A 24,087-nucleotide genomic window follows, 5' to 3' on the forward strand; every position below is an offset into this window, starting at 1 on the left:
AACCAAGTTTTAGCTCCTCGATTGAGAACAAAAGCAATAGAGAAGTGAATACAGATTTTGCTTATTTCAATTATGTTCTTCACTGTTGAGTAAATATGCATGAATGGATAAAGATGTACAGTTGTTAAATATTAGATAGATAGATAGATAGATAGACAGACAGACAGACAGATAGATAGATAGATAGATAGATAGATAGACAGACAGACAGACAGAGAGACAGATAGATAGATAGATAGATAGATAGATAGATAGATAGATAGATAGATAGATAGATAGATAGATAGATAGATAGATAGATAAATAGATAGATAGACAGATAGATGATAGATAGATGCTACCACATTAAGTACATTATTAGGTTACATGACAACATTTTACTGTGTAAACATGCATTTATCACAAAATCACATTCTAATTATTATCTGCTCTTAAAAATAGGAGAATCTCAAATTCTTTTATCGTAGGGCTCCTGATACATATTTTCTCTCGGTGTAAGTGTCATCTTGTCTACTGTATGCCAACAAATGTCAACAAACATGTCAAGTGTGACTAAACAACACTGTACGTTACTGTTGACCAGCGTTAGTGGAAAAATTTCCTGCACAAAGTGTAAACAGTGTAGTGTTGCATATTTTTACTCAATTTGGAAGTAAACTTGAAGTAAATATTACGCCTGAGTAAAAAAATACAGACTGTCGAATTAATCATCTTTAATTACGATTACGATAGCATTGCTAGAATTCCATTAGCGATACAATAACTCTAGGCGTGTTTCCCTCAGTGCTGAAACTACATCAGCAAAAATAAATCATATTTACCTCAGTTTGCTGTCTGAACTAAATATAATTACTTGAATGTTTTGTCAAATAATGCCAAACACTTCTTTCTCTTCAGCTGTAAACAACAAGTGTGTTAGCACGTTGTGCAGTCCGATTCACGGACAAATGACTCTTTTGAACTGACCATTTTTAGTGTATAAAAAACATACAACACAACCACTGATTCATGAACAAATGACAATTTTGAACCAGAAACTTAAGGGTTACAGTAAAATTTTACATTTGTCTGGTGAATCCTTTACTAAATATTCTATTATATTGAAATGTACACAATGTTGTTATAAGGGGAAAATTTCCCTTTTAACTTTGACGTTTATACATTTCAAAAACCATCACAAACTTCTTTTCTTACTAAGTGCAATGTGAAATGGGTCATACTAGACCCAAGCACACACAGATAAGCCAAAAAAGTGTGCATACTTAGAAAATCCATTGCAAATATTCTGGCATCTGTGCATTTTGAGACAGGCCTACTATTTCACACGTACTATGATTCAGGATGCATTAATCCTAATCTTGCATACTATTTAGGATTGATAGCATGCAAATTAGGATTCAACAACTGTAAAGTCTAAAATACAAGAGGGTGGTTTACTATTTCAGACTTAATTTTAGGGGGAGGAGGGGGATTGATGTGGTTGAGGGTTTGGGATATTCAGTTTTATGAAAATGAGGTGAAAGGATTCACGCATGAGAGATTTGATTAGACGGGTGAGGCTAATTGTTCCCAAGCGTTTCGAACTCCACTTTTATCTCAGATAGAGAGATAAAGATTCAGACAGCTAGAGAGAGAGAAAGAAAGACCAAGAGCAAGTGATACAGTTAAAACAGGCAGAAGACACTGATCATCAATGAGTATCAGGGCTCGTGTTTCCCCCTCTCATTAGAGAACAAATGATCTGGTCGACTAAAAGCCTTAATGATCCGTCAATGGAGCTAACAAACACCCTGATGGGTCTCCGAGGGGCCGAGCGGAGCAGAGATACAACAGTAAGATCACAGAGACTTTATTACTGATGCAGTAAATGGCAGAAAAGAGGGGATATTGCCCTACTGTAACCTTACATGAGCGGACCAGTAACAAGTGCTCTGGGACCAAATTGTGTAAATTGTACAGGGGCTTATGGGATGCATATCTTAACTGACAGATACGAAAGTGGAAAGAAGCCTTTGAAAAAAACTAGTCAGATTACCACTGCAAGTCTTCAGAGAAAAACTACCTTAATGAGCACTGGCGTTAGATGAAGATGGTGAAAAGCTGTAAATTCTAGAGATTGTTTTAAAAAGCCTGTCGGAGGGGTTCGAGACAGAAGGTTGTATGCTCTCAGAAGACACACTGCAATTATGGGCTCTTTGCTTCTCCTGTGCTTGTTATCGTGAGTGTGCAGATGAACGAAAGGGGTCAGACGGGGTTTCCCGGGGGGGCCGCGGTAGTTGTTTTGGCGACAGGTTGTCGAGGAGCCAAAAGGGGTCTGGTGACTGGTGTCACAAAAGGCCCGGCACAAGCGTTACACGGAGAAATTACACTTCTTAACTCATTAACAGGTATCTCACACACACATATGCACGTACACACTGCCCAGGGGTTAACATCCATAATTAAACACAAGTTATGTGGTTTCTATTAAAAGTATGGGCACCTTTGCTCCCCTCTCTCGCTTTCTCTCATAATGAGCGATTATGTGTCGAACTCATTAAAGAGAACCGAGGTGTGATGTGCTTACAAACACACAGACACAAAGCAAATATACAAATGTGCAAATTCTTATGCAATAAAGCAGGTAGATTAACTGTAGACTATTTAGCTATTCATAAGACTAAGGATGATTCTTCAGTTCAGTGGTTTCTTTGCACATTGTACTTTAGGATCTGAATTGTGAGTTCTTATGGCAGCTGTTTACTATACTGTAGCAAGATGACAGTACAAGTATTTGTACTATTTTGAAATAAATATCATCAGCTGATAATCATATACACTTCTGTTGTATTTTTGCATACTTCTATTTTATTTTTTAAAATAAATAATGAATTAATAAAATGTATTGTGTAAAAATGTGAAAGATAAAACATTATTTAAAATGTAAAAATACAGAAATAAATAAAAGAATGGTAAAGCAATATTGTGTGCTTCTCATTTTCAGTAAAATGTATTATTTACACTACCATTCAAACCTTTTAGGTCAGTTAGATTATTTATTTATTTTTATTTTTTAAAGAAATTAATACTTTCATTAAGCAATCACATATTACATTTATCAAAAGTGTGCATAAAAATATTTACAATGTTAGATAAGATTTCTGTTTCAAATAAATGCTGTTCTTTTTAACTTTCTATTCATTAAAGAGTACTTTCCACAAAAATATTAAGCAGCTCAAGTTACAGTTTTCAAATGTTTCTTGCACACCAGATCAGCATATTAGAATGATTTCTAAAGGATCATGTGTCACTGAAGACTGCAATAATGGCTGCTGAAAATTCAGCTTTGCCATCACAAAAATATATCACATTTTAAAATCTATTTAAATAGAAAACTCATATTTTTCATTTTAATAATATTTCACAACATTACACTTTTTACTACTTTTTTTCTTCAATATGTGCAGCCATGGTGGGCAAAAGAGACTTCCGTCAAAAACTTTAAAAAATCTCACTGACCCCAAACTATTGAAAGCTACTGTATATATATCTGCATAATATCGACCCTCAGTCACAAAGCCATTGAAAAAATAACTTTAACATTGATGCCAAAGCAGTTAATGCCAAAAACATACACAACACTTTGTCTAAGCCTATGCCAAAGTCACATGACTTTTACCACCTCAAATTCAGGAAAACCACTTTCACACTCATCAAATAAACTTGGGCCTGCTCCAAAAGCTATCAGAGCCCTATAACTCTATTCTAAACAAAAACAAACAAAAAACAAATGAAATAGAGCATTCATATGTAAATATCTTGCTCCCAGCTTCTCACTGGAATATCATTTTAATCCCAACATGGCCTATATAAGGGCGCATCCGAAAAACCAGCCTCATGATTCCCACAGCATTCTACCACAGACGGATCCAGAGAAGGAGAAGAGAATTCTTCTGCACTTGAGGTGTTTCCTTTAGTGCCTTCCCTGCTGCCTATCTTCTATTCACATATATATGTATATTTCATACAGTCTTTGGAGCCTGAGGGAAAGTGTACACACACACACACACACACACACACACACACACACACACACACACACACACACACACACACACACACACACACACACAGAGAGAGAGAAGCAGGGAATGACAGATGGATGAAGTTAGTTGGACATGCAAACAAATACAGTACAAATAAAGCATGTATCTAAAATACTACATAATATTAAACACACTAAACTGAACAATTCCATACAAGACTATATTTTTACAGACTCCATCTCTGAGCCAGTTCCCCACACATCTTTAACCACCATGTCATCTAGGCAGAGTCATTGCTGAACCGCTGTTTGTCTTTATTTAGCCTGTGTGCGCGTGGCACCATGACAGTCTCTAACCTCTTCCCAGAGAGACACTCAGTACAAGGCCAACATTCAAGCACGCACACCTAGAGAAAAGTTTTATTGCTCAGGGGTTGCTCTTTCATTGGACAGACAACTTAATGGAGCCCTCCATTATTTAAGCATCTCAGATGTTTCTGCCAAAATTCTGTGGGAGAAATAAAACAGAAACAACCAGTAAAAGTATACAGCTGCAAAATTAATGTGGACATTTGTTATTGGAATTCATACTGCGATTTCAATTCCAGGCTTCAGTATGTTGGAAAATCTGAGCAAAATGTCTGATATTGTGAGATCTCTTATAAAATTAATGAAGACAGATGTGATAATGGTGGGTTTTTCTTAGGAGAAACATCTGAGAAGCTGAAAAATGTAGGCAAAGTCTCAGTTTGATCTCTTTTCGATCTCACTGTAAAGAAGAAAGAGTTGAGATTCGAAAGGTATCTAAATTGTTATGTTTTATATACTGTATATATAATAAAGTACTTTACACAAATCAAAATTTTGTTTAACATCAAGTTATTAAATTCTTACTTCATTGCACATGCACACACGCACACACGCACACACACACACACACACACACACACACACACACACACACACACACACACACACACACACACACACACACACACACAAACTACATTAAATGCAAATAGAAGTGTCTACTTTTAAGGTTTCAAATAGGTCAAAAGGTGGGTGAAATAATGTCTCATTGTTATTTTTTGTAACACTTAAACAGCATACTTATTCTGACATGTACTTATTAAAATATATAAAAGAATAAGTGAGCATACAAAACTTTATTGCATTTTAAATTAGTAAAAAAAAATCTTGCAGAAAAATGGCCAACATGGGACAGTGGCAAAGTAAAAAAATAAAAAAAATAAAATAAAAATATTGTACAATTGCAAGTAAGTAGTATTTGGGGTAAAAACTAAATGGTATTTTAATATGTCATAAACTGGTTATTGTCATAAACTGGTTATTGTGGTAAATATACCTGACAAGATTGTTACACTGAATGACATTTTAGTGGCTATTTTCTCTAAATCATGGTAAAACGTATGATATATACTGTATATATATTTTTTGCACAAAGAAAAAAAATGATTAAACAGGACACTTTCTAATGTATTGAAAAACAACAAAAATTCAAAGCTGTATTACACTTATCGTTACACAAAATTTTGGGTATTTTCTTTCTCTAATTTTGCTTTAATGCTTCAATATTTTTGTGTCTGCACCCATTCAGCTGTTTGCTCTTTCAAGTATTACACCCAAAAGTATGAAACCATAAAGTACTAATGAGAGAGGAATTTCTAGGAAATGCGGATGAGTAAGCGACTGTTCACACAGAATGGTTTCTTGCATTTAAAAAAAAAGACAGAGCACAACAAAATGAAGTGTAGACAGAGTACAGTTTTTACATTTCTTAAAAAAAAAAGGTTCTATTACAACAGTGAGACACGACAGCTGCCTTCTGACGTTCACACAGACAAATATTTAAAAAACCACAGAGAGAATGCATGTTAGACAGAATTTATAACTAAACAATGTCTGCACTGTAATTGAGTTGATGTATGACACCAAGATCTTTAAATTAAAAAGAACACCTGCACTGTACTTGAAATTGTGCAGCATAAACAGACACAGTCTCACTCTTTCTAACTCTGTAAAATCTGCACTTCATCCAGGTCTTTGGAGAACGTCTGTAAGGATTCAGTCAAAACAACTGGACCTTGTAATAGATTGTCATGAAAAAGTCTAGGATCGAACTAGGTAACGTCTTGAAAATAAATTACAGTCCAGGTGGCTTGATTGAACTTTTCCAGATGCGCGCGCGCGCACACACACACACACACACACACACACACACACACACACACACACACACACACACACACACACACACACTTGCTCTCTTTCAAGAAAAAGACAGACTTCACAAAGGCTGATAACACAGTGACTCTGTCTGTCTCTCTGCGTCAGGGTGTGTGGGCGAACTGCTTTAATTTCCCCACAGTAGCTGGAATAAAATCTCTCCAGTGGACTGACTGCACTAAGTAAATTATGGCATTATGATTATGGAAAGTAAATCTAATCCCACAATACAGTAGACGGTATGGCGGTGGCATCTCCAAGAGAGTGTCGGCAGGGACAGAAGTGGTTCCATAGCATATGGAGCAAGAAATATGCCTCTATAAAGCCTGCAGAAACATATTAGACGGTATGGCGGTGGCATCTCCAAGAGAGTGTCGGCAGGACACACCTGAAATAGTCAGAACACACAGCTGAAGATAGCTGTGTTGTGTGTGACAATTTCCATGTCACACACAACACGGATCCGAAAGCTGTTAAACAGAAACAAATCTGAATAATTACAAAATCAAAGTAATTATAAATGAAATACATTTGTGTGTGTGTGTGTGTGTGTGCGTATATATATATATATATATATATATATATATATATATATATATATATATATATATATATATATATATATACACACACACACACACACACACACACATACATAAAAAAACAACAACAACATACTTTTATTTAAAAATTGATTTGAACATAAAAGTCCTCCATTAGGTCATTAGACATGAAAATCCATGTATACTTTGGGTATTTGAAAATAAAGTTTGTATTGTGCAAACATATGAGGATTTCATTGACTGTATACTAAAAGCAATCACACACTACAAACTTGCTGTACATCATTTTGAACAATATTGATTGGGTTTCTTCCACACTCTTGGACACATACCGTTAAGACAAAGCAGGATGCAGTGGATGTTTTCAGCAGCTGTGCTTAGGTGACTGAACAAGAGTGTGTGTGTTCATATCTCAGGAAGATCTTTAGTCTGAGGGACTTCTCAATTTGCTACTATTAGACAAAGAGCAGAAACAATCACTCAGGTATAATTGTCCTAATTGTGGCAGTTGTGGAGAGAGGCAGTGTGAGAGGAGGATCATGGGAACTATGGCAGCACACTGGAGATCATTGCAGGATGCTATTATCCAAACCCTCTTGGCGTTCTCCTATTTTCATTTAAGAGCAGATGAAAATGATTAGAGCTATAATGATGAGAGTACTTCTTATGGACTTATTATTATTCTACTATTATATCTACTAATTCCACTATTCTACCTATTTGGACAGGACAAACAATGGTCAGTTTCTATTCCTTTCTTTCATTACAATTCCCTATAATGAAACTGATTTTATACTGCTATATGTTGGTGAGGATCTGCATGTCTTTAAGAGGATTGTGGGAATAATTTAGCACCTCTCTCCTGCTAAAGCCAAACAGACATAGGTGCATAATTGCAAATGCATAGACTTTAGCAATGCCCTGATCTGGACTAGTGTGTCTTTAAGAGCACATTAAGTCCGTGCACTCAGAAACTACACTCACAGTTGAAGGTCATGGCTATTTTTCACTTTGTCACTGCCATAGGTCAAGAGTCTACTTCACACCATGCACAGACAACCACCTTTCCACCCACACCGTTTCATCTTTACTATGGACAAAGAATTTTTTCTAGCCTTAAAAGCACTAGCACATTTGGCAGGTATAGCTAGAGGATTATTTGTCCTTGGGTCACTGGTTTGACTTCTGATTTAAAAGAGGTTGCACATGAGGATCAATGTAGTGTATGTACTCTTTCTTTATCTTTTGCCTTGCTACGTACAATAGAAGCTTATTTCTTATAGAGCTTATTTAGAAGTGTATTGCTTATTTCACAGAATAGAAAAATAAAAAAATTAAATAGAAAAGGTAATTGCAACATTTTATCTCACAATACAGACTTTTTAGAGCTGCCTTTTCTCAGAAATCAGAAAAAAAAAGGAGGGAAAAAAAGTATGAATTGCAAGGTTTCCTCTCACAATTCTGGCTTTTTACCACATAATTCTGAGTTTATATTGTGCAATTTATAACTCGCAACTGCGAGATACAAACTCAGAATTCTGAGAATTATTATTATTATTATTATTATTATTTACATCAACAAAGTTACATCGTGCAATTCTGATTGTTTTTCTCAGAATTCTGAGTTTATATCCCGCAAATAACTTGCAATTGTACAATATACTGTATAGTTAAAAAAAGAAGTTTATGCAGTATTTCAGATTTTTTTTTCCCCCAATTCTGAGTTTGCATGCACGCAATTAATAAATTACAACTGCAAATTCTGAGTTAACATTTTGCAATTGTTAACTCGCACCTGTGAGATATAAACTCATAATTCTAAGAAAGAAAAGTCTGAAATGTCAGTATCTTACAATTCTGACTGTTTTTTCCTCAGAATTCCAAGTTTACGTCTCAATTCTTACTTTTTCCTCTCAGAATTCCAAATTTACATCTTGCAGTTCTTAACTTGTTTATCTCAGAATTCCGAGTTTACATCTCGCAATTCAGAGTTTTCTCCCTTCAGAATTCCAATTTTATAATACAAAAAAAAAAAAAACACACACAAAAAAAACCTTTTTATAATTGTATTCCATGGCGGAAACAAGCTTCCTTAACATACATCCCACATCACTTCAGAAAGGTCTTTTCTTCAGCAACTTTTAATTTAGTCCTTAAAATATATAATTTAGTTCCTAAATTTATAAATTTAATAAAGTGGTGCTATTAGCATACAGCTGTTTTGCAGTGTTGGGTTTTGAAGGCCAGAGGGTTCTGATGGGTGTTTTTGGATGAGGAATCGCAAGGACTTTGGGCAGCCAGGCCAGACTAATCCTTAACTCACCCTTAATGAGCTTCTAATGAAGAAACCATTTCCCATTACACCGCGTGTGGTTTGTGTACAGAAAAGAAAGCACAAGGGCTAAGAGAAACGACTGCCGGCTGATTTTGGCTCATATTAAAACAGTTATTGACCGTCAGTAAGACAACATTACAGAACACTGATGAAGCCAACAGGAGTTTCCCACTACCAGTGTGAATCCAGAACAAACATACTGTGCAATCCAAGCCAACATGGCCTTTACATGCAGACCTCTGTCTAGTCTGACTATATAGCCTCAGGTAGCTGACTCTCCAATGGAGTGGAGATCAGTCAGAGTTCAGAATTACGTTTGGCCCTCACCTGTGCTTTATTCTAACATATGCCAACTCCTTGCCCAATAGCCCAACAGCTGCCAACACGCTTGGAGTCAATGGGCCTTTCAGCATCTTTTCAGATAGTGAGTAATAGGTAGGACTCAACACAGACATGTTGCATCGCTAGTGCAGAAATGCATTTTTCATTGTCAAACAACTTGCATTTGGTTTGTTTGCATTAATTAAGGCAAGATTAATTTAAACTGTACAGATTTACAGACCACTCTCTAAAATAAAAATCAATCAATCAATAAATAAATAAAACATTTATTTTAATTATTAACATTTTTTATTATTATTTTATAAAATATTATAATATCTCCCTGAAATGAAATAAAATATTCTATTACTAGCAACCAACATGCTGCTTATCTGTATACAGGTTTTATGTATTAAATTGGTCTGTATCAGCTATCTGTTCTAATGTTAAATGAAATTAAATGAAATGAAATGAAATTACAAATGAAACATTTTATTAGCAACATCCATCAGTAACAGGTAGGAGTGAAATCACATACATTTATAGATAAATAAAATATTATTTGATATAATAATTTATATTATTTGAAATAAACATTAACTAAAATAAAATAAAATAAAATAAAATATATATATATATATATATATATATATATATATATATATATATTCAATTACCAACATTGATCAATAACAGGTAGAGGTGAAATCACATACATTTATACAATTTATATTATACAATTTTATGTAAAATAAATTTATATATATATATATATATATATATATATATATATATATATATATATATATATATATATATATATATATATATATATATATATATATTATAAGCAGCATCCATCAATTTATCTGAGTTGAATCAGACCTGTTGCATCATTACTGCAAAACATCGGACGTGTATGTAGGTGTATCTGTGCTTCTGAACATAATCACCATATACTGTCTCTCTCTCTCTCTCTCTTTCTGTCTCCAGGCCCAGCTGCTTTACCAAAGAGGCAAATTTTACTGACACTTTCATTAACTGGCCTGTCCATCCTCTCCTCTGCCCCACCCCTTTAGGTTACTCTCTCCACCTGAGTGACGATGTCATTACTGGACAGCATGCTGAGTGACAGCTCTCTCAACCAGTCAGTCCATCAGTGTGTGAGTGATTGACAGTTCCAATGACCCCATCATTCTATTTCACACTTCCATAAATGTGTGATCTCCTCCAACTCAAAATGCCACGGGCACCGAGAACTTTCTAGGCTTGACAGTAGAATTAGACATCTTGATTTCCCCCAGAGAACTTGAAGTACAAATGAAGTACAGTTGTGATGAAAGAGTGTGAGAGGAAAGAGTGTTGTCATATGTTTGTGCCTGTTGCTTGTTTGCTGCCCCCTGTAGGACAGACTGAAAAGAACAATGGAATTCATTTTGAACTGTTGAGAAAATTAGGCAAAAGATTTAGAATATAATTTTTTATTAAAATATAATTGGCATTAAAATTGGAATATCTATAACTCAGCATGCAGATAAATAATTAACATTTTAATTATACAAAATTTAGTGCTATACTCTATATACATTGTTTATAATAAGATTTCAAAATACTAATGTGACTGAACTGTTACTTTAGTATCAAGATACTATTATTGTTTTTATTTATATTTTTAAATATTTTATTTGATAATGTTTTAATGGTTTTAATAATAATAATAACAACAACAACAATAATAATAATAATAATAATAATAATCCCTATTCAATCTCCAACAATTACATTAAACATTTTCAGTTATGAATAATATACATAGTAAAATATAAAATAAAATAAAATAAAATACAACAGGAAACCTGTGTTCAGATTTCAATTTACTTTTAGTTCTAGCTAAAAAATAAAATAAAATAAAATAAATAAATAATAATGATCTAGATTTACAGTTATTTATCAGACATAAAAATGAAAATAAAAAGTAAATAAAATATAATGTATTAACTGTCTAGATTTAGAACCATATATCAGAATAAAATAAATAAAATATAAAATAGAACAAAATAAAATTAAATAAAATACAAAAATAAAATTATCTACTTTCATAAACGCACACACTGGACAACATACATTATGTTGTTAATTTATTCCATGTTACCCCAGAAAAAAAAAACAAAAAAAAAAAAACATGTATCAACACAGAATACACAAACAACAGTACACACACAAGCACAATGCCCTCTAACATGCTGTGATAACGAGCAGGTCCTGAGAATAGCCCTGGTATTAATGAATGAGAGAATCACACTCTAATCTGATGGATGATATCACACATTCACATGTACTTCATAGAGCACATAGTTATAGAAAACATCCTCAAATATGTGCAGCTCACATCCATATTTCATGGGAAGGTAAATCACCAATTAGTGCATCTGTATGTCCTTAAAAACAGCTTTAGGAATGAATCATGGAACGCCATTTGTAAACAATATTCAGAACAACCTGTTAAACGCCGAGAAGATGGAGCAAAGCAGCAAGCTGTTGAAAAAATATTTGTTTAGAAGAATATTTGTAAGCACAGCCGCCTGTCACATGCAATGTGTAAAAATAAAGCCAATTAATTGCAGACAGTAAAGGCCAGTTGTTCACACTTATGATCAATTTCAAATAAAATCTCCCCTATACGGCTCATAAAAACAAAGCCAACTCTGATTGATGAAAAGTTTGCCTGTGTGATACTAGGTCCCAATCCAAGGGCCTCTTTGGGGTTATTCATGTCTTCGGAAACCCAAAAAGGAGTTAATGAAAATGACAAAAATGACAGCCAAACAGCTGCTGTAGGGGAAATGCTGCTTTGTCACACACCTCTCGGGAGGTGAGAAAACAATTAAAAAGCTGGAAAACTTGTGAGCGAACTGCTGAACTTTTACAGCTTCTCTTCTTATCTTTCCCCATAGTCTTCTTGATTTTATGATGGCCGTGAATTGGTGTAAAAATGTGTCTGTGAGTGTGAGATAGCTTTGTTCCTGTGGTATGAAATTTTCCTACATTTAATACATTATGCATGACTTCATTTCCACTGCAATATTAGACAGTGAAAATAATATTGTCACACATTGGTGATTCAAACTGCACAAGTACGAAGGAGATCGACGAAAAGCATTTTAATAAGATAAATCCAGGAGAACAGGCAGGGAAACCAACTTAACATAGATGTAGAACGGACGAAGACTAAAGCCTTCTACACACTGCACGATTTTATCAATCCTATAAGATTGTTGCTGGTCACACTGTGCAACATGATGTAGACTGTACGATGACTCGTAGGCTATGATGCACGTTTCTATAGAAGAATAAAACGTCATTAGCATGCGCTAGTGGTAAACAAAAAGAGCATAATCACACTTTGAAAGTTGTAGTTTTTATGTGTGCTGAAAAAAAGTGGAAGTGGCGAAAGAGGAAGGAATAAGAACTTGAGGTAAACAGTTTTATGTTTTAGCGCCATGTCACGCTGATTTCATGTCGCATTTTTACTGGTTGGTCAGTAAATGTGGGTCGTAACTGCAAACACACTGTGCGATGAACGTTGAATTTCTGACACTGCCAGAAAATTATCGTAGGCTATCTTTGGTCACAAGACTGTGACAACGGCTTTCTTGGAACCTCTCTCACTGTATGACATAGGACCACTGATTAGGAGCCACAATCACAGAAATCGCCACGATTGTTTCATGATGCCCATCTTTCGTCTGGGACAGCCAAAAATCGTGCAGTGTGTCTCTAGCTTAAGGGAGAACTGAGAACTTATAAGGATGAACCAAACTTAGGGAACTAATGAGATGATTAACAGACAACAGGTGAACAGAATGACATAATCAGGCAACTCAGGAAAACTAGGTCACAACGGAGAGAACAGAAAACAATAAAATAAAATAAAATAATTCTAATATAACAACTGTATAAAATAAAATAAAATAAAATAAAATAAAATAAAATAAAATAAAATAAAATAAAATAAAAAATGGCAAATGGGTCAAATGTTCAAAAGTTTGAATTAGGCTTTATTTGTACATTTCCACTTTTCATTTTAATTTTAGTTCAATTTTAAGCAATTGTGTTAAATGGGTTTGTACTTTTTTATATTACTTATGTAAATTTTTGGGTTTGTTTCAGTTTTAGTTCAGAAATAGCTTAATTTATTTCCAGTTAATTTTAGCGCTTTAACTTATTTGAGTTAGTTCCCAAGACAACATTTCTAATTTCCATTTAGTTTGTTTTTTATCACTATGTTTTCATTTTAGTTAAATTTTTAGTAATAGTATTAAATGTTTTTTCATCATTTTTGTTAGTTTTTATTATTTATATTAGTATTGAGGTTTTTATTTCAGCTTTAGTTTCTTTTTAATTTTTATTTATTTCAAGTTCATTTAAGTGCTTTACCTTAAACTTATATATAATATTGATATACATGGACCAAATCCTAAAAACAAAACAAAACATAGACATAACACAAGCACACATAAGTCATCATACCAGCCAGACAAATCCACAGAGAATTCTATTTTCTACAACATGACCACTGACCTAAAAAGCAAAACGCCTCCACAGCGAGTCTCTAAAGAGCCTGGCGTGATCACAGTGTCTGGCGAGAAATTACAGAGGAACGTTCTGCTGCGTTCCTGATGAGCCTTCTCTAGTCTGAATGATAAATGCCCCAGACACCATGGCTTTTTTCCCACTGTCTCGAAACAAGCATCTAATGACGTTGCAAAAAACACTTCTGCTTGCATCATGTACCGCAATCGATCAGCTCTGTCTCGGAATGACGTAACGCTGGTCCATTCCACCGCTCACGACCCCTGCTAGGCTCTTCTACAACAGCACTTATGAAACGGGTGGCCAATGAGTAAAGTCAAGGACTTGAGTGTGATGATCCATAATGAATAACAAATGTATGAGGAATGCAGCAGGATCACGGCCATGTCAGCTATTAAGATTACGCAAGTGGAATTAAGCACCAGGTTTTAAGATCCCTGACCTTGGTGGCAGATTAGAGGGAGGAACCAATAAAAATCAGACTGGTGCTGTGTCATTTTGAGTTTGTGGAAATCTTTAGTCCAACAAGTACACACAAGCACAAATATTCTCAAACAACTGTCACAGTTGAAGGTCATGTCTATCCCTCTCCTTGCCCTGTGCCTTTAAAGACATACACAATACGCAAACACACAATACCATTATGAATTCAGACAGCACTTACCTCAAGGTGTAGTACTGCATGACACTGCAAGACATGGATTACAACAACAGAGCATCATCTGCCTGCTGAAGGCCTTTGCTTTATACTAAAGGTTAAAAGGTAATTTTGATGAGAGGTAACTGTGTCCACTACATAAGTTAGATTTTAAAAGCATAAGCATAAAAAAATGGATGGATGGATGGATGAATGGAAAACTTAAATGATGATGGATGGATGGATGGATGGATAGAAACCTAAAGGACAGTGGATGGATGAATAATATGATAGATAGAAACGACAGATAGGAACAACAGATAGAACGATGGATGGATGGATGGAAACCGATGGATGGATAGGTGGATAGAGGGATGGAAAGCTTAAATGACAATGGATAGATGGATGAATGGAGGGATGGATGGATGGATGGATGGAAACTTAAATAACAGTGGATAAATAGATAAAATGACATATAGGAATGACATATAGAACAACAGATAGATCAATGGATGGAAACCTTAAATGACAATAGATGGATGGATGGATGGATGGATGGTTGGATAACTTTGATGAATATAGATGGGTGGGTGGATGAATGGATGGAACCTAATGCTATAGAGATGGATGGAACATTAAATGATGATTGATGAATGGATGGATGCATGGGACCTCGAATAAAGATGAGTGTGTGGATGGATGGATGAATAATTTAAATCATAGATGGAGTGATAGATAGAATAACAGAGATGGATGGATGGAACATTAAATGACGATGGATGGATGGAACTTGAAATGACAATGGATGGATGGATAAAATGATCAAGAGAATGGTAGATTGGAATGATAGACAATGATGGGTGGATGGATGCATTAAACAACAGAGAACTATGGACTAACTATAGACAGGCAGACAGACAGACAGACAGACAGATGTCCTATTTAAGTAAGGTAACATACAATGACAAACAAAGCTAACAGAACAAAAGTGCCATTCTGTAAGTTTATGAACTACTGAATGCACCATCTGCATGCAATCTGGTAGGAAAACTTCAAAATTAGAAACAAAATATGGTTTCCAGTTGCTACAGAAGCACTGTAAATGTTCTTTCCAGACAGTTGCTCAACCTGATGCAAAGCCAAGTAACAGAAGTAACGACCAAACAAAAGTCTCAGTACTTTCTGAACACACATGAGGTGTGACACATAGATAAAGACTCACATGGACACACAAAAAAATCTTACACGAACATTCAAAAGCCAGACAACCAGCCGGACTCTCCCTATGAATGACCCATTGCTTTCCATTCTTGATGCCTTTCTGATGCAGATGAAGTCCTAATGGATTTTCCAGAAGCATTATTCCGCCCGCTCCTGCGTTTTTCTTTTCGACAAAGGACAAAATGGTTTCTATCAGGCGACCGAGTAGACGGAAAACGACTTGGAGATCTTTGAAAGGTGTAAAGAGGTTGGTACGCCTTTTTGGATTTTGGGTCACATACAAGGTCCTGTTCAAAGTTATACTAACACAGATGTATTCACATACACACGCTACTTTGGTCACACACTTCTTTTTCATCTCACAGTCTCTTCTGCCAACATTTCTGTACTCAGTTTAACAGTAAAACCCTGTCTGAACTTACTTTAACTAGAACAGATGTTCAATAAACGTCTAAACCCAGACTATGAAAGGGAAATTCATCATCTCTTTAAGGGACGTGACATGCACTGCTAAAAACTTCCTACAGGCCATGTGCAAAAACACAAGCATATGTTGTGTTTTGCATGCTGTGGTCAGCCAGCTTCACCTTTATCATTTATACATTTGGCAGATGCTTTTATAGCACAAAATTACATTAAGAGTGTGTTTTTTATCAGTATATGCTATCTATAAGCTTCATGCTTCATCACTGTTACTATAAAACGACAACAAAATCCCAACTTTCCCCAACTTTAGACCTTTCAATGTGCATTTTGCACTGGTAAGTGCTGCTTAGAGGTTAGCAGACTGTTAACAAGAGAGTTTCTAAAAAAAATAAAAAAAAAGAGAATTGCTTATTTCGTCCTTAATTAAAGAGTATTGAACGTTCCAGACTCAGAGCTTGCAGAACACAAATACTTTGTTTCCAGCGTTATGTCTTGCATTTATTATTACATCTGTACTGAGCTTTAGGAGGTTCAAAATGCTTAGACATAATTCGTTTTTTTTATTTATTTTCTTTGGTGGGGTTGCTTTGTCTGAATACCAGTAAAATTTAAAATGGACTTTTCACAGAAACTGCAACATGTAACAGACCTTATGACAAGAGTCAATAATTTGGTTTGTAAGACTATCTCAGAAGTACTGAGCAGAATTAAATCTCTCACTGGTTGTTAGAAAAATAACCTGGAATGAGACAATGTGAAATAAATAATTAAATATCTTAATGAGCTGGAAGTCTTTGGTAGTCTTTTCAGGACACAGAACTTTGAATTCAAAGAAGCCTTTCCTCTTGATGGGGGCGGCAGCAAAACTTGACAGTGACACGACTGGTGAGAAACAGATGTTCTGGGACGTGGGTACAAGGCAAATGAGATGCCTCTGCACACCTGTCAGGCTGAGGAAATGCCACACCTGATGAAGATGGAACAAGATAGACGACACCAACAAGAAAACCACAGCGCACCATTATTCAGAAAGTACCACACTGGCGTGTCCTTTAACTGATACAGCTATACTTGAGTTTCTTTAAAAGTATAAAAGTATCACATTTTCATCTTAAATGATGATGCTAAATGATATTCAGAATGATTTCTAAAGAAAACATTTCAGGTTTACTCGAGGTGGAGTGTCTTGCCTTAGCTTCCTGGGAAACTGTCAGTGGCGTCTGAGGTGGCAAACAATCTATTTATAGGAAGTCTGGAGAAACTTGCTGTGTTCGTTTTCAGCTTTGGTGGAAGGCAGAGAAAAAAGAGGTGAGAAGGAGAGGGCAGGATGATCAATTGTTGAGAAGGATGAATGCACAGAGGAAAGAAAGGGTGCAAGAACAGAGAAGGAGAGAGAGGGAGACTATGACCCGAGAGTGACACCGAACCACTTACTTCCTCTTGGCTGATTTGCGGTCCACCGATAAAGTGACCGGAAAACAATTAATGTCGTCAATGAGCCAACAAATGAAGATATTAATTCAGAGAGACAGGAGCGAAGGGCAGCTGGCCTCCTCTGTTAGTTACGAGCACCTGAGGAGCACTGCCAGAGACGCCATTAACATTCACCCGTTCTGTCTGTCTCTACACCTGTTCTTTCTCTCTGCAAGAGACTGATTTTGCAGTGGAAACCAAGAGTTCAATGGGAAATAATGACTAGCAGGTTTTGCGATTGGGAAAATTAGGCTACAATATGATTTCTTGTTTTTTTTTTTTCACCTGTGAGGCCACAGTTGTTTCAGAGGAAAGCTGTTTCAGAGGAAGGAAACAATAGTTTTTACTTGTTCCTGTCCAAGGTCAGTTATTAAAGGAATAAAGGATCTAACGTTCTATCATCATTTACTCACCTTTATGCCATTCCAAAATGATTTTATGCAATGATTTTATTAATAGGTGTTTGTTTTTCATTTTTTGTTTTTCAAATGGGGATGGATGCTATAAAAAGCTCAAAAAAGTGGTCTATATGACTTATTGTGTTGTGCATTATATAGTGAATTATTGTGTATAATATATGTATGTGTACTGTATATATTTATTATGTATATATAAATACACACACATGCATGCATATATTTAAGAAAAATATGTTACATTTAAATATTAATTATAGTTATATATAATTTTCATTATACTGTATTAATATAAATATATACATTTAAATACATGTCAATATTTTCAAAAGATATGCTGTAAGTGTGTGCATTTACAGTATATATACATAATAAATATACACAGTACACACATATATTTTGTAAACAAAATATTCTTTTTTTTTTGTTGTTATTTGTTGTGATTAGTTTTTTTGAAAGTAATTTTAAACTTAAACTAAACAAAATTTTTAAATGTTATTATCAGATTTTTGGTTTCATCACTTTCAAATTCCCTATTTAACCCCTGTGTGTTTGAGAGCAAATCTATAACATGACTAATAGCTTCATAGCACTATTTGGAGGTAACAGCCTTTATTCCTCAATAATGGACACTTAAAATTGACTGCAAGATATTCAGAGACTTAGTTTCTTCACAGCGATGGGGTTTATCTATAGCGATAAACCTTGAGGCCGACACAACAGGGGCTGGGTGTGCAGACACCTGGAGAAAAGAGTACAGGAAAAGACTGCACCTCTGGAGAGAGAAAGCAACATTTACGCATTTGATCTTTCCTGCAGTACACTCTGCACAAAGATAAGACCATCTGCAATGCTAATCCAATTAGTAAACAAGTAGAAGAACACACACAAACACACAAACCAAACAGACAGCGAGACCCAAAAAAGCCCAGACTCATACATGTCTAGGTTTGTTCAAAAACAACATGGTGTCATTGCAAAAGTAGGCCGAATAATTAAAGAAGGAAGGCAAAGTAGACACTTCAACCTATCAGAATTCAAGGTCATTAGCATTAATTTAGAAGATTTACACCATCTGTCGTAATTGTTTACACTTGCCTGGGTAATTAGTTCCTAATTAGTGAATAGTTGGGGGCTGAGGAATGAGAAATGGGGCGACGTATGGAAGACGAATGTGACAGTTATATACAGTTACGAGTTGATAAATACATCTGCCAATCAGTTGAGCGGTAGGATGGTATAATATTCATCCCAATAAGCTGATTAAAGATCAGACTGTCTACATTGACCAATGTATCCAAAAAAATTAAATAAAAATGTAAAATGCAAAAACTTTTTTATTAATACTTTAATCCAGCAAAGATGCATTAAACTGATCAAAAAAGTGACAGTAAAACATAAAAAAATGATCTCTCTGTTCATCATTTTGTTTCTACTATATGTATATGTTATATATTAAGCAACACAACTGTTTTCATTGCTGATAATAATAATGTTTATTGAGCTGCAAATCATATCAGAATGATTTGTGAAGGATCATGAGACATAAAAGACAGGAGTAATGAAAAATCTAAAAATAGAAACCATTTCACAATATTAAAGTTTACTGTATATTATATAACATCTATATACTATATACAGTACTACTTATATACTATTATTACTACTATATACTATATAATCTCTCCCCCATAAACAAGAAGTGCCAGTCTGGAACAAGTGAGCATTAGCTTGCGCTAGCTTCAGAGCTGTCACCTGGAGCCAAACACGAGGCAGAAGAACAGACTGCATTTCTGCTTGTGAAAGTCAAGAAACCACAACAACAGGGTGAGAAACTGCTAAAAAAAAGAAAAGAATAAGAAACGTGAAATTACAGCAGGAAATGAAGAAAAAGAGATGTGTGGAGAAGACAGGTAACCTTTAGCATCTAGCTGTCCCCGCGGGGCACAGACATTCATGCATTTAAATGCCAACTACAGCACAAAAGATGCCAGACACTGTTGAAATACGCTGCACGAGCCATGACTCTGAGGTGCGACATCTGTCATGCTTCAATCATACAGGAAATACTGAGGATTCTTAGAAAATGTAGCTGTCAGAAGTAACAGCAAGGCCTGCCGATGCTCTTTCAGTGTTATGAAGGCAACCGTGGTGCAACATTTCTCTTCTTGTTTCACTACATGGACACAAGAGCTGGTTTTTACTCTAAATAATATAACTCAGTGAGGCTAAACTTTCTTAGTAGGGTTTTGTGTGCATCATAAGTGAGTAGTGAGTATTCTGGATGATCAGTGTTAAAAATAAATCAAGAACGGTTAACATCCATAGACCCTTTCCATTGCTCAGAAGATTACTAAAACATTCTTCACACTTTTTGGAACTCAAAATGGTTCTTCTATGGCATTGTTGTTGAAAACCCCTTTTGGAACCTTTATTTTCAAAGGTGTAGACCATAAACAAACCCTCCTCGGTCTTGCAAACACAATGTCTACATTGCTTTATTGTAACATGAAACTCAGAGGAATATCAAGCAGCTCAGAAGTAGCCAGTTCAATTTACCATGCACTAGTTTTAGTCATGCACTTGCTGAAAACACAAATTTTAGAATATCCATAAACACGCTCCAGAGGATTTTATTTTATTTTTGAAGGGTTCTTTGGTTCTCCTTTTCTTTCACATTTCTGAGAACCGTCACAACAAACAGTTTTAGTTATTTAATAATTTTTTCTTACCCAAAAATAATTCTGAGTCACCCCCAGCTGGTATCAGAACTTCAAAGACTCCACCAGCAGCTCATTCAATTAAAAATTAATTAAAAACAGGTTTCCTGATGTGAGGGAATGGCATTTTCCCTCAAGTTTACAAGTATTTTTTTTCTTACTAAACATTCACTCTTTAAAAGATTGTCGAACAAGATATAAAATGCAAAAGTGGAAAACTAATTTAAAATTACTTTTTACTTACATTACCAATTATTACATAATGATACATGATGATTAATGATTCTCATTTAATTTGAAATAACCATCTTAATAATTTATACATTCAGTAAATGTTACAAAAACAACTTTAGCATTCTAATATAAAAGTAACATAACAATAATCCAGCCAGATTATGTAGTTTTTAATACAAACACATACATTTCCCTTTAAAACAGCAAGCTCAATACATTTAAATTACATAAAAATTTCATTTCAAAAAGCCATTCAGTTATTATTAGGCACTACAGATCACACAATCATTTACACTGAATATTTTTAGATAACACTTATGTTTGAAGACACTAATGAATGTTAATTTAGTCTGACGCAAATATGACTTTCAAGACACCACTGAGATGACATTCTTCCCTTGAACCGCACAGATAAACTGGACAGCCATGACGACCACGACACTTCCTAGAGATGACAGCTGTGTCTTTCACAACACCCCAGAGCAAAAACATGCAAACGATTTTTGTCGCCTGCTTCAGTGCATTTAAGCTCAGCCGGGGAGAGACTCTAAGACCGTTTTCAGTATTCAGCATGCTACTCACACGGCTGCATGGGAATTATATTTTCTCCTTTGCCACTAGGCAAACATTCCTGTGAGAAATCTTTGCTAATCTAGTTCTGTTTAAAAGCAGCAATTACAGGATCCACACGATTTAATTATGCTTGTGTGGAAGTGCCGGATATATACGTCTCTCCCCGTGGATAATCTGCATGTGGAGACATCAAAGCGCATGCACTCACACACACACACACACACACACACACTCACACACACACACACACACACACACACACACACACACACACACACACATACACACACACACACACACACACACACACATTAGGAGGATAAGTTCAACCATTATGAGTTAGATAAATTCTGTGGCCGGGCTGCAACAAAGCAAACACAACACTGAGAATTAAATGAACACAATTAAGAGAATAAGGTCATAAAACTGTGCTAATAACAGCAAATTATTTACATGTGACCTCCTTTCACTACACCATACTTGACAAACACAAATATAAGATCAATTGTCTCTGATGCTAATAACAGCACTAATAATCCAAATGTCTTTCTGGTGCTAATGATGACTTCTGCAATAATTACGATGAATTAATTGTTATTGAGCGCCATTTCCACAGCAGTCATTGTCCATTTAACTATGTTAATCATGTTTAAGGCAGCAGAGAGGAAACACAAGTTAGTGTAGCGTGAATTTCTGCATTTGTGGCTTACTAGCCATGTGTGCATTTGGAATAAACACATAGCAGAGTTAATCAGTTGTTGTAGACCGATTTGTGTGTTGAGGATTGGAGCTTGCAAGTATCCATGTGCAACAAAGATTTTGTTGTCGGAAAAGCCACCTTAAAGGGATAGTTCACTGAAAAATGAAAATTCTGCCATTATTTTCTCGTTGTTCCAAACTTGTATGACTTAATATTCTGAAGTATGTTAAAGTAAACTGTTGTTGTCCATACAATGAAAATCTACAGTATGTGGCCAAAAGAACACTGGATCTAATTAACTTTCTTAAGACATTTTTCAAAATACTCTCTTTTGTATTCCACAGAGGAAATTAAGCAGTGCAACAGTTGAGTTACAGAAGTAGCCTTATAAAAATCTCATTCAATTTCTCCACCAGGAAACTGATTTTTAACAATAACGTATAGCTATAAAAATAGCTATGAGGTTCTTATGCTTTTGTTGGCATATGCTTTTGTTGAAGCCATCAGTCTGGATTATTTCAATGTATTTTTTAAATAAGCATGTCTGACAGCACAAAAACTGGTAAAAACTACAAAACTACCCATGATTGTGCAAATACATTTTCACCAATCAGAGAATCATGACAAACACATTAAAAGGAAATTGCTCTTTAGTGTTAGTGTCCATACCCTCTGAAACGACATAAAAAGGTGTATATAAACGCATATTTAAAAAAAAAAATGTGGATGCATACTTATGCACACTGTTATCATAATATCCACTAGATAGCATAATTGAACGTTGTCCAAGGTAACCAATTTCCTAAATCCAATTCATCTTACATAATAATAAATATTCTCTCTTTCTCTCTCTTTCTCTCTCTCTCTCTCTCTCTCTCTCTCTCTCTCTCTCTCTCTCTCTCTCTATATATATATACTGTATAAGCCAGATGATATATAGTGAGCGAGTTATTATCGCAAAATAAACCCTTTTCTGGGTGATACAAAACCTAAATAGTCGTCTATAAGGATTATTTAGGGTATAATTTTTTAAATTTTTTTTAATTTCATATGTGTGACAATTGTGTTTAATTTGCTTGTACACAGTTTTGTTTCCTGAGTGGAACCTTCCAACAATAATGTTTACATTTACACTGATACATCTCTTTTATTATCTGTGTGACACAAAGGCATTGAAACACAACCGAACAAGAAAAATAGGTACTGCACACAATTGGCAATTTATATATATATTGTAGTAAGTATAAGCAAATTTGTCCTTGTGAAACCTATTGTACCCGAGACAAGAGTGACACGTGCACAGACGGTTTCTGTATCCTGATGATCTGAGATGACAGACTCCTACCTGGCTCACTGTCTGGACGCTTAGACCTATTTTAGCATGACCTCCTGACCCCTACCATCTTTCTCCATCCCCCCTTTTGTACAGCTTCCCAGTGATACCCTAATGATGTGCACTTTTTTACTTCCTAACTAGACCAAAAGTCTCTGGTGTCAGATCCTCGCACTATTTTCCACTCTCCTCTCCTCTAATTTTCTGCCTTTTCATCCAAATATCTCTACTCCGTGTCCTGTCTTTTGATGGGTTATTTTAAGCTATTTTC

The 24,087-nt window shown here is 35.2% G+C and overlaps 1 protein-coding gene across 6 annotated transcripts in view; it reads right to left on the minus strand.

Annotated features, from left to right (window-relative positions):
- Positions 1 to 24,087, minus strand: part of LOC109075077 (protein sidekick-2-like) — a 276,827-nt gene that overhangs the window by 78,311 nt on the left and 174,429 nt on the right. The gene's annotated exons all lie outside the window — the stretch shown is intronic.

The sequence above is a fragment of the Cyprinus carpio genome, chromosome B12, assembly GCF_018340385.1.
Source record: "Cyprinus carpio isolate SPL01 chromosome B12, ASM1834038v1, whole genome shotgun sequence".
NCBI classification, from domain to species: domain Eukaryota; kingdom Metazoa; phylum Chordata; class Actinopteri; order Cypriniformes; family Cyprinidae; genus Cyprinus; species Cyprinus carpio.